Source organism: Protopterus annectens, chromosome 10.part0 (genome assembly GCF_019279795.1).
Source record: "Protopterus annectens isolate FY-2018-M chromosome 10.part0, PAN1.0, whole genome shotgun sequence".
Taxonomy (NCBI): domain Eukaryota; kingdom Metazoa; phylum Chordata; order Ceratodontiformes; family Protopteridae; genus Protopterus; species Protopterus annectens.
In genome coordinates, this window is record NC_056744.1 from 495,163,867 (window position 1) to 495,181,665 (window position 17,799).

Genomic DNA, 17,799 nt, shown 5'->3' on the forward strand with positions numbered 1-17,799 from the left:
GTAACAGAACTGAGTAGTGCCAGAATTCTAAAAAGAAGACTTAAGCTTGACTCAAGACATTCAAAACTGCAACAAATCTAATTAAACTCAGTTAGAATCCGAAGACAAACCCTATGATATACATTCTAGAAAATTAACTTTACAAACTTAACTGGATGGACCATAAAGAATACTCTCAAACCCACTACAGAAATATTGAAGTTACCCTATACCCACCCCAGGAATAACCAATATTTCTGTGTCCAAATATGGTTCAAAGAAAAGTTAATGCATCTTTAATACAGTGCAACATTGCGATTAATGCCAATGACCTTATTAAGGACTATGAACTCAGTTCTAAAACTAGGTGCTTATGACAGCTCTCCATTGAATGCACCAAGTAGAAACAAGAGGCTTGCTTAGGTCTGATAAACAAAATTAAAGCATGAATTGCACTGAAATTTTAAAACATGATATAAAGATAGTTCCCTGGATTCTCAAATGCTTGCACGGCGTGCATGATTAGTGTAAGAGGTAATGTTGGCAATATGGTGGCCGAGCGATACACGGACATGCTCATTTGATGTGCACGAGCACTCTTGCACTAGTCCTGCACGTTCCCAGCCCCCATATGCAAATTACCCCATTTGCAGGTGAAAACCATGCAAATAAGGGAAATTTGCTATCCAGGAAGCTGGAATCAGGTCATGCAAGACTAGCGTAACCTACAGAAATGTACTCAGTTAGTAACCGATTACTGGTCTGCAAAATCCAAAACGGAGACATGACAGCTCCAAATAAAAGCTGCATATCATGGAGGAAGCATGCCAATGGCAAAGTATAAGGCCACTGGCATTGCAAACAATACAAGAAGTAAAAAAATACAACTTTTATTGTAGTTCCCCCAATCACGGCTGTCTAAGCATAGGGCAGTGGTGAGCAAATGAGATCGGTGGGAAAATAAGAAAATAAACCTAAAACAAGCATTCTAACTAAAATCAGTATTCTGCCATGCAAGTCAATGGCAGGCAAAAGACAATCTGGCCCGTGAATAGTGGCTGCTAAGGGGGGAGGCTCAGTGTGACACATGTAACTATGCATTAGCAGGCAATCCTATGCAAATGAAGGGAAGGATAGTGAATCCCAGTTTTCCCCAGCATGTGAGGCAGGTCCCAACAGTGCAAGAGTATGAATAGCTGAGTGCAAGACTAGGAGGTAGGTGATGCCATGGGTGGATGTGTCAGGCATACTGTAAGCGGATTGGAGCCCTGTGGCTTGGGTATGCACCTAGCTTAGCACAGCTAAGCTAGGGGGTGTGTCTAAACCTGCCTAGCACTCTTTACAAAGTGTAAGCGGGTGTGTGCTCCATGCACCAGGTTTTAGAGGAAGAAAAAAGAAGTTAAATGAGGAAACAGCAGCAGTGTGCACATCTGAGTACTCTGTTTGCGTGGCGTGCCCCCGGGCCCAAACAGAATGGCAATGGGAAGGGAAAACTGCAGTAGGAAGGTAATCAAAGAGAACTAGCTTATCTGGCAGTTGAAATGTATCAGAAGCAGCCAATTACACAGGTAGCAGCCCAGCCCAGAATACTACTATAAACTAAGCAAACACCTTCCACACTGGTTTTTCCCACACCCTACACCATCGATGTGTACAAGCAGGGAAATTTTAACAAGCAATCCTTCAAAATGAGAAGGTCTGCATCAGGCAACATAGAACAACATGTGCAAGAGGCTGAGGGTGGTGAGGATGTGCATGCTGCTGAACAACCCACAGTGAGGACACAAAGAAGAGTTTACAGACCCAGGGTAACCTACCAGGAGCTACATGAGCTGGAGATAGTGGAGCGCTATAGGGTGGACAGAGACCTCCTACAGCAAGTAGTTGGGTTGTGACGGCCACACCTGACACACCAAACTGACCGAGGGGAACCCATCCCAGTGGATACCAAGGTATATGTAGGCCTAGGTATATTAGCCACAGGTACCTCCCAAAGCACATCTAGGGATATCATGGGGATCTCACAGGCATCAGCATCCAGAGTATTCCACCAGTTCCTGGATGCTATATCAGCACATGCCAGAGAGTATGTATATTTCCTCAATACCCGTGAGGTGTTGATCAGCAATATGCGTCTCTTCCACCAAATAGCAGAATACACTGGGGTAGTGGGTGCTATAGACTGCATGCACATATGCATCAAAACACCACCTGGTGAGCAGGGTAGGGCCTACATCAACTGAGTACACACTGGAGCCGTGGCTGATGACACTCATGAGAAATCCACACACACCTGAACAAGAACGCCATAATTAGGCACACACACAGGCCAGACATATAATAGAGCATGTGTTTGGGAAGCTCAGGTCATGGTTCCGGTGTCTGGACACATCCGGTTAAACCTTGAAGTATTCACCAGCTACATGTACCCAGATTGTTATGGTATGTGCTATGCTACACAATATGATCCTGCAGAAACAGCTGTAGCAGGAACAGCATGGGGCAGGGCCACACAGCCCCCCCACCAATGCCAAGGCCTGCACAGGCACAGAGTGACCTGGAGGAGGAAGAACCTGAGCCTGCCCCAATAGGCAGAAGGAGGCATGCCAAGTATGCCCTGGCCTTGGCAAAGTGGCAACGCATAGCACATGCACTGACACATTAGGGTCCCAGGGAATGACACCTCTCTCTGACTCACACATACAGTAAAAGAGATGCCAAACATGACACCACCTGTACTCAACCATGTATAGGGACTGTACTATGTGCATCCAGCATAGGCAGCCCTCCAGCACCATCCGCAAGTCTGGCACATCCACAAGGTAAGTCAATCAACCTACCAATTGCCAAATTGAGTAGAATGTGCTGTCACCTATAGCTATGGTATGGATGTGAGCATGCAAGGGAATTGGGTGGCTGAATGTTATGGCAGCAAACAGTAGACACCCATAATGGCACCCTGACATGTGTAACACATACTGGAGTCACCATAGTAGCCAGTACTACACAGGGTGACAAAAAAACATTGCAGGAAATGTGCTGATTGAAATGTGTGTCCATATGACTCACACATGCCAGTCAGGATGGTTCACATACCCAACAACAGTTGCAGCCAGCAGAACAGGTGGAGACAAACCCAAACAGGTTCTGTGCCATGGCCCCAGAATGATGGCTATGGTTAACCACACCCTAGGCCTACACAGATAGACCACAGTAGGGCAGGTAGTGGGTTGTTAGTTCTGAAGGGTAGGACATCAGACAATAATATGTAGGACAACCAAAGCCACGATCTGTAGTACACTGGTGTGCCGCTAGTCAGCATGATAGTTATCAATACAGAATGAAACGGAGTACATGACATACCAGTACAGTCACTTGTGCCCCACCCATCCTATATAGCAATGTAATAACACTCAGGTGTGCCTCCCCACTCCCATGTAGACATGTAGAAACAGTCAGGTGTGTCCCTACTCCCAATCCAGTGTAGAAATGTAGTAACAGTCAGGTGTGCACCCCCACAATCCTGTGTAGAAATGCAGAAACAGTCAGGTGTGTCCCCCACAATCCTATGTAGAAATGTAGTAACAGTCAGGTGTGCCCCCCCCACTCGTATGTAGACATGTAGAAACAGTCAGGTGTGCCCCTTCCCTCAATCCAGTGTAGAAATGTAGTGACAGTCAGGTGTGCCCCCCCCCCCCAGTCCTTTGTAGAAATGTAGTAACATGTATGTGTAGGTATAATATGAGTGGAGCAGAGATGCCCAGAGGTGGCCAAGGTAGCAGGATAGGTTGTAGCAATTGCACAATATGCAGGTCTGTGTGTGTTAGGATGGTGTGTGTGTCATATTGTGTGAGAGTGGTCAGTATGTATGCATGTTGAGGTAAGACCTGGTGGCCATTGCCTACTACTGCTGATGACAGGGACAAGCCCTCACAACTGCAGTGCCAAAGACAATCCCCACCAGTACACCACTTGCTAGCAGTAAGCCATTGTAAATGTATGGTGGTGATATGTGTCACCATCTGAAAGACTGACATGGGATGGTTGTTGGTCTAGATATATAAACAGTACACAGGGTAAAGTACCCCATACATACAGTATATATTGTGTCACTGTGAAATGGAGACACCCTTGGAATTGTACATACAGATATGCATCACAGTAAATGGTCCTGTAGTAGGGGATACCGGTGATGTTTACTTGCAGATCACAAAGGAGGTATGACTGATGTATTGGGAAACTGATGTACCTGCACATGCCAGCACAACTGGAATGACCCATGCATATCTGTGTGTCAGATGCAAGTAGTGTCCATAGCACACATGCACCCAGCTCACACAAGCACCACCCACAGATACCTCTCTGGTCATACACCTGCTGTGTGGAATGGGTACAGTATGACTCCACCTGTATATGGCAATAATGGCAGAATGCAGCATGCACTGCAGGTGTCCCATTCAGGTGTGACCCTAGCTGTATGTAGCACCCTGCCAGCATCCACATCACCTGATCGAGACTGATGGAAGGTATTTGCATGAACTCCTATAACACCTACCCTCTCACCCCAGGGGAATATACTGTATGGTGGTCCGAGACTGTAGGCCTGACAGAATGCAATGGCCTGCCACATGTAACCCGCAGCAACACTTAATGCCCCACAGGCCTCTGCCAAAGGCCTGTGTCTCACACGTACTGCCAATGCATGTTATGTCATGGACACTCAAATAACAACATAAAACACTCTAAACCAATAAACCGTAAACCAGTGACACCAATACAATAGTTTAAAACTTGCTTTACTGAATAAATAAGGAGACCACAAAATAACTTTAAGCGCTTTTCGTCAGGTCAAATACCTGACTTCTTCAGAATATTCACACACTTCTGACAAACATTTGCAGTTATATATTAATTAGAAACTAAGAGCCTGCTTACATCATTAATCAATTATAGATTGTTAAAGGGCAAGTAACAAATAACTAAGTGTACATAACAGTTAAACATAGATAATTAAAATATAATATATAAAATGTACGTGGTACATAAGTGTAATCCACAGACCATACACAATGCTCATTGTTGTAAACTATAGTAGTGATGTTCATCTTTTTAAACTCTTTAATTTCAACAGACTAGAAATTGAGCAAGTGTCATTTATGCCTGGATGACAATAGGCATACAACCTTACTTGCCATAGTAGTTCAGCTTCTTCTAATTGTACAGATCTCGGACCACCTCTCTTATTAACTGGGATATGTTCTATAGCAGTAAATTTAAAACTGTGGTTAGAGTTAGTAACAACATGTTTAGCTAGAGCATTTTCCATTTTGGATGTCTTAATTGCGTATAAATGCTCATATATACGCTCTCTCAGCCTTCTAATGGTTTTCCCAATATAGAAGGCCGGACATTGTTTGCATCTAGCTAAGTAAACCACGTAACATGAATTACAATTTAATTTAAAACCTATTTTGTATGTGCAATTATTAATACAAAATTGTATACCCTCTTCAATATGTTTACAATAATTGCAATTCTGACATTTGTGCATTCCTACATTCAACCTGTAGCACCATTTCTTGAATTCCAAAATACTTTTTAAATTTTTTCCTTTCTTATATACAATCTTGGGGCAAGGGCCTGTTTTGTTATGAATGTCCGGGTATGCTCTAAACAGTTCCCAATTCTTAAATATGATATCTGTGCATAATCTACTGTCTTTACTAAAAGTAGTGATGAAAGTGGGCTTACAATTCTCATCGGCCAATGTTGGAAGTGGTAACACTGAATTTGCTGGTGTATCAAGTCCATCAGTCCCATCAATGTCATCAATCGCACTGATACGTGTGTTGATAAAGGGGCCTGTGAGAGAGTTGCTGACATTATTAATAGTGACTGGTAATAATGGATTATAAATGTGTTGGCATCTTTTGTCAGTAACTTCTTGTATTAATTCATCCAATAAATCGGTGGGGTATCCACGTGCCAAGAACATATTCTTTAATGTAAAGCATTCAGCGTAAAAATCGCTGTCCAACGAAACCATTCTAGCAGCACGAACCAGCTGCCCTTTAACCACAGATCTTTTTTGGAAAAATGGATGGCAGCTGGTGAAGTGCAAGAATGTTTTCGAATATGTTTCTTTCCGGTGGATTTTAGAAGTAAAACAATTAAGTGTTAAGTCCTTACTGAGAATTACGTCTAAATAAGCGATATTCACTGTTGAGAATGTGTGGGTGAACTGTAAGAAGGTGGTACTTTGATTAAAATATTGAACCATCCCTTCTACCTCACACTCACCTGCCTCCACAAGTATAAAGATATCATCCAGGAACCTAGTGTATAGTAGAAATGATTCAAAGTGTGGATTTTGCTGTGAAAAAACATAATGGGACTCCCAGTAGGCCATAACCAGATTGGCTATACTACCGCCACATGGGGATCCCATAGTGAGGCCTACTTTTTGTTTATAAAATTCGTCTCCAAAGATAAAAAAATTGTAAGACAAAATTAAGTCGCCCAACAGGGTGACTAGATAAATCTCCCTGTCTGGCGCATCATGTTTCTTCATCATGTGACCAACCCATTCCAACGCAATATCTTGAGGTATGCTACTGTACAAGTCCTTAACTTCTACTGTTACAAAATTTGCATCCATATTAAACTCAATAGCTCTTACTGTGTCCAAGAATGACCAAGAGTCCTTGCAAATGTGATGTTCCATGTGGACGTATTTCTGAAGCATACTATCAATTAACTTTGCGCATGTATAAGTAGGAGATCCCCTGCTATCCACTAATAATCTAAGTGGTGGGTTGTCTATACTTTTGTGTATTTTCGGTACGCCAAAAACACATGCATAACTAGGGTAAGATGTAGTTAGGTATGCATGTGTCTTAGAATCAATTCTACTTTCAATAAGTAAATCTTCAATGGTATCCTTGATTAATTTGTAGGCACCATTGACCTCTGACCTAGAACTAAGGTCGTACCTATCCGATTGTAATACCTGGTACATTCGTTTCTCATAATCATCAATGGTAAAGACTACCAACCCTCCACCCTTATCTGGCTTACAAAAACGTAAGTTTTGTGTACTAAAATATTGGATAGATTCCATGTCTTCTTTAGAAGTCTTGTTATTATTGTACTTGTGTGATTTACCGAAACTCAAATGTCTCAAGTCCAGTTCACAGCACTTTTCAAATAATTCCAATACAGGGTGTAAGGGAGGATTAAAAGTACTAGGTATATGTAATGTGTCTGAGCTCATCGTGTCCGGGAAGTCTCCAATTAATACTTTGAAATTAAGTTTCCTGACAAATAGTTTGACATCTAATATAATGTTAACTATGTTAATGGGCTTCGTTGGTATAAAACTACATCCCTTTGACAATAGTTCCACCATGCTGGTGTCAAACTTTACCTCACTAAAGTTGTATAGATTAAAGTCACCCGATTCATTTTTAACTATTTCTGGTAGAGTTGGAACTACAGTTGTGTTAACTAGTGGTGCTAAAATACTGACATTTGTCAACCCTAAGTCAGGCCCAACAGTATTCACAAATTCAGTACATAAATCTGATGTTAAGTGATCTTCTATAATTAATTCATTAGAACATAATGTCTCATTACACGAGTCCATGTCTACTTGTTGTTCACCCATCTCTGTCCAAATTTGTTTGGATAAGAGTTCTTGTTCTTGGGTCTTGCACCTAAAAAAGAAAATCTCTCAGTTGCATTGTTGTTATGATTACCCCCCACCCGATTATTGTTCCCACTCCTCAATCTTTGGCTCCACGGTGTACTAGTCACTTCACCAAAGTCATCTAGATTGCCTACTCGGTCAATATCATCCGGCCCTCTGTTTGGTACATGCATGTGTTGAGTATTGTCAGATTGGAGTGGAACAAGACCAAATTGATCATATGCTACGTCGTTCGAACTAAAATTAAACAAGCCTTTCCTCCAAATTTGACCAATCGGTGGTTTAGGGTACATAAAACACTCCACATAAGCCATATGCAAGGCCATGTGGACAAACCCCAATAATATGTCCACCATGTCCCACTGCATGAACTGTGGACCAACACTAACATACACCTGTTATCGGGTGATACCCTTAGGGAAAGTATCAGAGAATGTATGCATAATGTATGGAAGAGGTTAGAATAACAGAGGGGGGTGGGAGCATGGGCAGCATGAAATGTGCATGGTCTGACACCAAGCTGTGTGCACACACTATCCCTGGCTGCAAACTCATATATGGCTGGCTACACACCTGCCCGTACACCACAATAGGGTTAATGCCCTGACCCATGGCCCCTGCCTCTGGGTAACCTGAGCAAATCTGTACAGCTGTGAGGCATTGCCACAGCAAGATAAGCCCATACTGTCATGTCAATGGGTGTACCAGTATGGGATCCTCTGCCAGCACTGTACCAAGGTGCTGAACTGAATACACAGACCCAGCAGCAAGTGCCTGCAACTTCCCCTCCAGAATGGCATAACTTACCATGAATACATATGTATCTGCCCACAATACCGGACACAGCTGCAGTCACCCTTTTCCCCTAAGACATCACTGTGAGCAAGAATGTCCACCTGACAGTACATGAAGACAGAAAGCATCACTGTGTATAACAGTACACATGTCTTAATATCTCTGCTAACAGCAGTACCATGCAGCTGAAGCAGTACAGGCACAATCACCTACAGTACACACTACCCCCTGCACAGTTTGTCCACATATTGCCAAATGATCGACAGATACCCTGCAGAAACACTTTGCTACCTGTAGGTGTACAACACAAAGGTCTGCACTGGAGTACAAACTACCTGGAATTGATCCACACATAATATACAGAAGGGCATACTAGGTATGCTCACACACTTAGAGAAATGAAGGCAATGTCAGTCAACAACATACTGAAAGGTCATACTGGACATGCTCACACACTTAAACAAATGAAGCCCATGTCTGCAAACAACAGTGGACCAGACATATCTGATAGTTGCAGATGTTAGTGCAGACACTCCTCAGTAGGTACCACTCATGCTTTGCACACACAGTGGATAAGAATACAGGCATATAGCCAAGGACAATACACTATAATAATCCAAAAGTAGACATACATAGATGTGTGGAAGAGAGTGACTGTGACAAGGAGCCAACCATTATGAGGCTTATCCCACCCAGCACACAGCCAAATGGCTACAACCACATGAGGCTCAGATGTCACTCACTGTAGACATTAGCCACCAGTATTTGTCAGCATTACAGACTATTTGGTGCAAGTGCTAGCTGTGCAACATGACTGTACAAGGAAGTAGTCATCTAGCCGCTGTATACATGTACCTGTGGAATATAACCCTGCGTGTGCCCGCATGTGGTGTGTCAACCTCTAGATGAATGGGTTGTGGCCCATGCACACAAACAGCCCTCCCCATAGTCCTACTATGACCATCCTGCTGAGGTCATCCACTTTGAAATACACCCTTGGGAAAAGTGTAACCCAGTAATCTCCGTAGCACATCCTGTAACTGCATACTGCTGTAGTGTGATAAAGTAGCTAGGTAAGTGTTCTAACCCCAGACTTGGCAACTGTGTGTGTGTTAGTGTGCATGTCTGTCTCTCTCTGTGCAGAGAGCAATGCTTTTTAGGGTAGTCACACTCCATATGATTCATATACCTGACTTTGGCAAGGCTGCTGATGTCACCCACCCAGAAATACACCTCTGGGAAGGTTGTAGCCCAGTAATCTCCTAAGCGCATCCTGTAACTGTGTACTGCTGTAGTGTGATAAAGCACCTTGATAGGTGTTCTAATCCCAGACTTGGCAACTGTGTGTGTGTTAGTGCACGTGTCTGACTGTGTAGAGAACAATGCTTTTTAGGGTAGCAACACTCCTTACAATTCATATACCTGACTTTGGCAAGGCTGCTGATGTCACCCACCTAGAAATGCACTTCTAGGAAGGTTGTAGCCCAGTGATCTCCACAGTATGTCCTGTAACTGCATACTGCTGGATTGTGATTTAGAACTGTGGATAGGATTCCATCCACATCCATGGCAGTTCTGGATGTTTTGTGTGTGTCAATGTCTGTATACGGCGCAATGCATTATAGGCTAGTCACATGCAGTACATTTCAAATGGCCCACTTTGGCAATCCTGCTGATGTCATTCATTGTGAAATACAGCTTTGGGGAAAGAGCTCTCTAGTAATCCCCATGGTGCATCCTATAATAGCTCTGTGTTGTAATGTGATATAGATCTCTGTCACGGGTTCTATACCCACACATGTCAGTTGTGGATGTTTTGCATGTGTCTCACTGTCTGTGTCAGGAGCAATGTATTTTAGGGTTGTCACCTGCAGTACATTTCAAATGGCCTACTTTGGCAATCCTGCTGATGTCATTCATTGTGAAATACACCTTTGGGGAAGAAGTACTTCAGTAATGTGCTTGGAGCATACTATAACTACGTAGTGCTGTAGTTTAATAAACTAGTTAGGTAGGGGTTCTAATCCCAGACATGACAGGTGTGCACATGTGTTTGTAACTCTTATCCTGCATAGAGGTGGCTGTGTGCATGTGGTCAATGTGGAGTGGGTTTTGCATATTTCTTATATGGTGGCCCTACTATAGATCACAATGTCCACCATACAGGGATAACAGATGTGAAATAGCTGAGGGGTGGGGTGCAAAGCCATACCCATACATGTGATATCAAGGCCAGGCAATCACATTTAGCAACTCCAGTATTACCCAGAGCACACTCTCAACCCATGTCTCATACACACACACATGCATAGGCAACAGCCAATATGTGGGTAGTACACTGCATATTGGCCACTGATAGTAACTACAGAGTGATAACAGTTGGCTACAGTGGGCATGTCACCCTGTCCATCTGTCCAATATGCATGTACATGCTGACAGTGCACCTCCCCCATGTTCCCCAATGGACACCTGCACCACCTGTGGTGCCATCACATGTGTCCCACAACAGACATAACATGCCTGACAATGCCACAGACACCAGGAAATTATGTTAGCATGCTATCAGTGTAGGTGCAGAGTAAACCCGGTGCCCATTACTGGTCCCTGCCACAGGTGGGTAAGACTGGCACATAAGATGGTAATCTTTGTTCACAACATGGGCCAGACATCCCAGGTACAGTTCTACATGTCACTGTACATGCATGTGGGAGGTGTGCATATCCCAGATCCCGTCCATGTCATGGACTAAGGAACACATACATGGCAAGTGATGCACAGCATTGGCCACACACAATAGTCACCCAGGTGGCTGGATGGGGGATACAATACCCACCTTTGTGGGTAAGTGTGGAAACTACAGCCCTGAGACACAATGCAGACCATTGTCATGTGGCCTGATGCCAAGGTATACCCACTGACAACCCTTGTATAGCTTGCTGCCACAGTCGACCACCATACACCTGTGCAGACATGCACCCATGCATGTCAGTACTGGCACCCTGTGTGTTTGCCTGTGTCTTGTATGGTGCATATGTTCATATCCACACTCACTACAACCCCCATGGGCATTCTGAAGCAAGCTGTCTGATGTCAGACACCTCATCATACCCTTTGCCCATACAACATCCATATGACCCATGTGGAGCTTGTGATACCTGCACAGTGATGTGTTGTGGCAATTCCGCTACTGATGAGTTGCACTCCTGGCCCTGCAAAGTGTGTCGATGTGTGCATGTCCCTGTGAAAGTGTGGCTGTGTTGAAGCTGGCACCTGTTCATGCGGACTGGCACTTGTACGTCACCTACTGTATAGCTACTGTATCCCTGTTGCAGATGTCACTCACCATCAAAGATATGTTCTGAGGGCTCTACAACAGGTGACCCATGTAGCGCATCCAATAACTGTACTGAACTGTGATAACAGTACATAGTTGTCAGGGGTTTGATACCCTGTGCTGGTAGGTGTGTGACACAAACAAGCTGCAGTTTTACTCTCATACCCCTCCCGGACATGTCTTTGCCTCTGTCTGCCTCTGCCACTCCCTCTCTGGTGGATGTGGAGACCCACACCTGCTTTGCTTAGGCAGCAGCATGTGTATTTTAAGTGATGCTCATGATCAGTTGATGGCCTCTGCACAAATTGTAGCCCTCTCCTAGCTGATTGCATGTGGAACAGCTGTGGTAACATTCCCATAGCCAATTGCATGGAAACATACTCCGATATCTAGGAACATTGTGTTGATGTTGGCCCTTGTCATTCACTGTGAACAGAAACTAGATCTGTTGGTTGTCAACCAGCATCTGAGATGGATTGGAAATTTACCTCTAACAACATACACTGTGGAAACAGGGCAACACACAGTAGGGGGATGTGCCTGACCTGCCTACAGACTGTAAGTGCTGCTGTACTGCATGTGGTGTACTGTTGGTTTAACTGTGTGTGTGTGGATATGTCTTTCCAACATGTCTCCATACCTGCCATGTAAGTTCCATGTTTATGTGGAATCCCATCTGCAGAGTCATCTGCAGACAGGGCAGTGTGTTGTGCCTTTGGTTTCATGTGTTACCAATGGAGCATCTAACTGTGGACTGCAGACGGTAGTGTGAGGATTGCAGTCTGTTGATGGTGAAAGCTGTTACAGTTACTGACGTCTTATCCCTCATAGGACATATGTTGCCACAAACCCTGTTACAACAGTAAATTTATGAGGTTATCACAGCAACATGTCATTATTGGCCCTGTGTATGTGCTACCAGCCACAACTCTGCCAACCTGTGGACATATATTGTGCATGATGTGTAAATGTGCTGTACACCATAATTAGTGTCATCATATTCGCTAACAAGCCAGTAAGATATCAGACCACTTCACATATTATGTACAGTAGGGGCTATATTTGATGACATAACCTGGACATTCTGTGGATGTTTGTACAGTCTTACATGTGTGGGCATCAGTGTTACAGACAGCAGGTAGCAATACCTCTTACATGAGAACCGGCACTCTCAGGGCAACTACATATTTGTAGGAGGTACAGGAACTACAAACAGAGTGTGAGTAGAGTTGTGTTATGCTTTGTATAGTGCTGGTGTACAAGGTGTGTGTGTGTGTACATACTATTAACCTTGGAATGCAGTCTGTTTGCATAGCTCTCAACTGTGGGCCTATCCTCTTGGTGGCCAGAGGTGTGCCTAACATGTGTTATCTGTCCACCACACAGGTCCTGTGTCTGATATTCCACTGGCAGTGTGTGTATTGAGTGCTATCAGTAAATGACCTACATATCAAGCTTTGCACATATGACATGCTGTGTGGGGGGTGTTCTGTAGTGGGCTGTGAGTATATCACACTGCCATTGCTACCATCAGTCCACTTCTGTTGTATTCCCCACAGATATGGTGGGGCTGGGGCCATATATGTGTGGGCGTCACCTACACAATAAATGTGTGCTCTTATGCACTCCAGAGGCCAGTGTATGTTACAGTGGTTTATGGCCCTGTATTATTGATTCTGGGGTGGGAGCACCATAAATGACCTAGGCTGTTAAATATGTGGGGGTATCAGGGGTGAGCTGCCTTAAGGTATCTGGATGTAAAGTGCCGTATACGTCACCTATATTTACATCACTTACATATATTTGGTTACTGGAAGCCTACTGCCTCCTGCCAGACAGACTGCTCTGTTTGTCAATGTGCATGTGATAGTGTCAGTTATGCCTTGTTATTTCACAGTTACAACCCATTTGGTCACATGACGTCTTTACAACCCACAGCTGTTGTACAGAGTGTAGATAGAGGCTGCTGAACTATACACCTATATTACATACTGTTGATCATTTGGTATTCTGTGGCCCAGTCTGTCCTCACTATTGTACAATTTTAAGGGCTTGGCCTGGACAGCAACAGTTGCGAGCCTTTCTAGACTACTGTATTAGTATAACTGTTTCACGGTTGCATTCCTCTGTTTATATGGATGCCAGTGTCTGAACAGCTATATGACATGGCATGTAGAACTGTAATAGTACACAATGAAAGGTATTCCATTTCTGCAAACCTGTGAGTGGTGTTTTTTCTATGACCTCTCTGTGGGTATATGTTGCAGGCAACGACTGTCATTTGTATGGGTGGTGCATACAGTGTTCAGTTGTTCGGGAGCTAACAGTAAGCATAGTGGCTGTTCCATATTGTGTGCACATTCTACATATGCATCTTACTGTACATATATCTGCGTGTGTATGTGTAGTCACAGGTATATCCATATATATGTATTTATATATATATATATATATATATATATATATATATATATATATATATATATGTACATATGTATATATGTATCTGCATATCTGTGTCTGTGTATCTGTATCCTGGGAATGTTGATGGCTACCACATTTTACATTACCTATGGGAGGCAGAATGTACTGCATGATATGTCAACAATACCAGCCTGACATCATACATGTGGGATGTTGTACTGTTAACGTCCTGTGCCCATGTCGTGTCAGGTCCTGGTTACGGGATCTGCAACACTTGGTGGTGTATTGCGGGATGGATTTGTTTGGCCATGGGGGGAGTGCCTAGTTGTACAAGATGTATAGTGTGTGGGGTCTCTCAACCCCAGTAAGGGTGCATGTGGACATATGTGTTTGTTAATCTTCCATTGCATCTACAGATGTATGGCCATATATACCTCTGTAGATATATATATCTGCTGATATATATAAAACTATGTCTGTATATACCTACATAGATGTATATCTGCCTACACTTATGTAACTTGCTGTGTATATGTATATATACACATATTTAGATATGTTGCATCAGTGTAGATATTAATACATTTACACACTGATACATCTAGATGATGGTATACATTCTCTATACAGTTGCATGACTGGACTGGATGATATGTTTCAGATATTGCCCTGACTTTATACACTTGTAGTGGCTTACTGTTAGACCATTGTAGCTGTGTTGCGGAGGGTCCTGGGGTCAAGAGCTGCATGCACTGGATATTGCATTGCACAGCATATCTGTTACAGCTGTGGTGGTGGGGGGGAGGACATAGGTTCATAGGTTGGTACTAGGCTATCGCCCCTAGGGACTATACAAGCCTAGCCATAACAATTCCCTGGATATTTCTTCCCACAATATTTACTTCCCTGGACTCCTGTCTATCAGGGTGACTGACATGATCCCAGGGGTGAATTTCCTATCTCCCATCCAGTCATCAAGGTTCCTTTTGAGGAGGGCCAAGGAGGTGCTCTGCTTGACATGCATGGGCAGTCTATTCCAGAGTATGGGGAGTCTCTGGGTCAAGAACGTATCCCTCTAGCATGTTTTGTTCATTGTGATGACAAGGTTTAGATCCCTGGAGTGTGTGGCTCTGAGGGACTGGGATTTCTCTAAGTGGAGCATGTCCAACAGCTCAGGGTTTGACATGGCCTTGTATGTTAAGCAGAGATTGCCTCTGAGTAGACGATATGCCACAAAGTATAGCTGGAGTTTTTTTAGATGGTCAGCATATGGCATCTGCTTTAGGCCTGTGATTCTTTTAGTGAGATATTTATGCAGCTTTTCCAGCTGTTGCAGATGTCTTGTGAGGTACATACCAAACGGGGTGTTATACTCTATAATGGGTCTAATGAGGGATGAGTACAGTGAGACAATTACCTCTTTTCTGGATGAAAATCCCTTAGTAATGCGGTGTGCCACATAGAAGGATTTCCTGACTGGTGTGGCGATGTGGTTATCGAAGGTGAGCCACTAACCACCTGTGTCCCTAAGTCTCTCATCACACTTTCGATGTTTAGTGTACTGCCACCTATGTGCTAATTCATGGATACATGTTTTTTTCCAAAGTGGATAACTATACATTTCTTGCCACTAAGCTTGAGCCCATGGATTTGGCACCAAGCATCTGTTTCTGTGAGGCTCTTTTGTAGAATATCCACATCATTTGGGGATTCAGTAATGGCTCCCAGTTTGCAGTCATCTGCGAACTTTGGTAGCCAGAGTCCTTTAGTGTTGGCCTGTACTTCAGAGAAGTAGATGCCAAATAATAGCGGTCCCAGGACTAAACCCTGAGGTACTCCACTTGTCACTTTTCTGGAGCTGGATTTGGAGTCGGCTACTTTTGCAGTCTGGGTTCTGTCAGTAAGCCAGTTGGCAACCCATCGAGTGACATAGGGATTTATTCCCAGCATAGTAAGTTTGTCTATGATTCCAGTCATCACCAGGTACCCCTCATATGAGCTGCCTCCCCCATCAACTGTGCATAAGGACAGTTATTTTGTGGTGAAGGTTCCGGTTGTTATTCCTATTTGGTGCTGCAATTCACATATCTTTCAGTATATATATATATATATATATATATATATATATATATATATATATATATATATATATATGTGTGTGTGTGTGTGTGTGTGTGTATATCTATATATATATCTAAATATATGTGGACATATTTATCCATCTACTTATATACCATTGATGTGATATGATGTATGTGTGAGTCATACATTTATATGTACCTGTGTATCTTTCTACATTTACAGATCTATAACTGTCCATATGTCCATGCATGATTGGCTCACAATATTGGCCTGTCCCATATTCGTCTGGCCAATTGACGTAGATGATGTCATGCATGTGGTCAGTCAGGAATGCCGATATATTACAGTTGCAAACATCATGTTGTTCAGATTATGTGTATTACAACAGATCACTGTTTAACTAGCAGTGTTTTACATGTATCTGAACAATATTTCACATTTATCCCAATTTGTACCCCACTTTTGTCACACTGTGTCCAGAATGTTTGCAATAAGAGGTTGAGTGTTATTATATTAGTAAAATTCTCCTTATGCAGATTGACTTTTTTGCATGATATATCTGGGAATACATGGGATGTATGTATATCTGACATGGTGTATTGTTAATTCACTATGATTGTGGTATGCAGGGTCCTGGGTTTGGGCTGTGCAGTGGCTGTCAATTATGTTGCAGAGTTGAACAAGGGAGGAGGGATACAGGATGATTAAGGCACTTGTAAGCAGTTGTGAGTGTGTTTGTGTGACAGTAAGCATTGCCAACTGCAGGTAACATCCAGTTAAACCAGGTTAGCCTCGAAATTGCTTACTTTGTGTACGCAATGCTCACCATCACACAAACCTCTGGTTACATATGCCTACAGATAGTGTGCATCAGATTTGCTGAGCCTGTAAACATAAACTTGCTTACTAGTGCTGACATATGCTTACTACAGCTTATTGCTGCTTAACCTAACTACTGCTTTATGGATTATGATACTGACACCTCACATGTGCATTTCCTGCAGTACTCCAGTTCATATAAATATGTATGTTATTTTGTGGGCCGCAGTACTCCAGTTCATATATATATGTTATTCAGTGGGTTATGCAACATACATGTTACCCATAATGTGGCTTGCCATGGGAAATAGTATGTTCCAGTACCTTCCCTGTGTCCCCCCCCATTCTCGTTGACATCCACGGGCTGGTCCCATTAGAATGGGTTCATCCAACCCCGGCACGCCTTGGTCCATAATGTCATACCCATCATTCCCTCCCCCCATTCCTCCTTCACATCAGTCATCCTTCCTACAGGTTCCAGCTGAATCTAACCACACCACTACACATTGCCCACTCTCCACTTCTCAGGACCCTTCACGTATGTTGTCCCAACCCATGGATCTTCAGGCTTCCCACACATTTAGTCCATGAACAGACGTTACTGTCTTTGCTTACCTTTGAGGCTTGGTATGTTACCCCATGGACTCTTTTTAGCAGA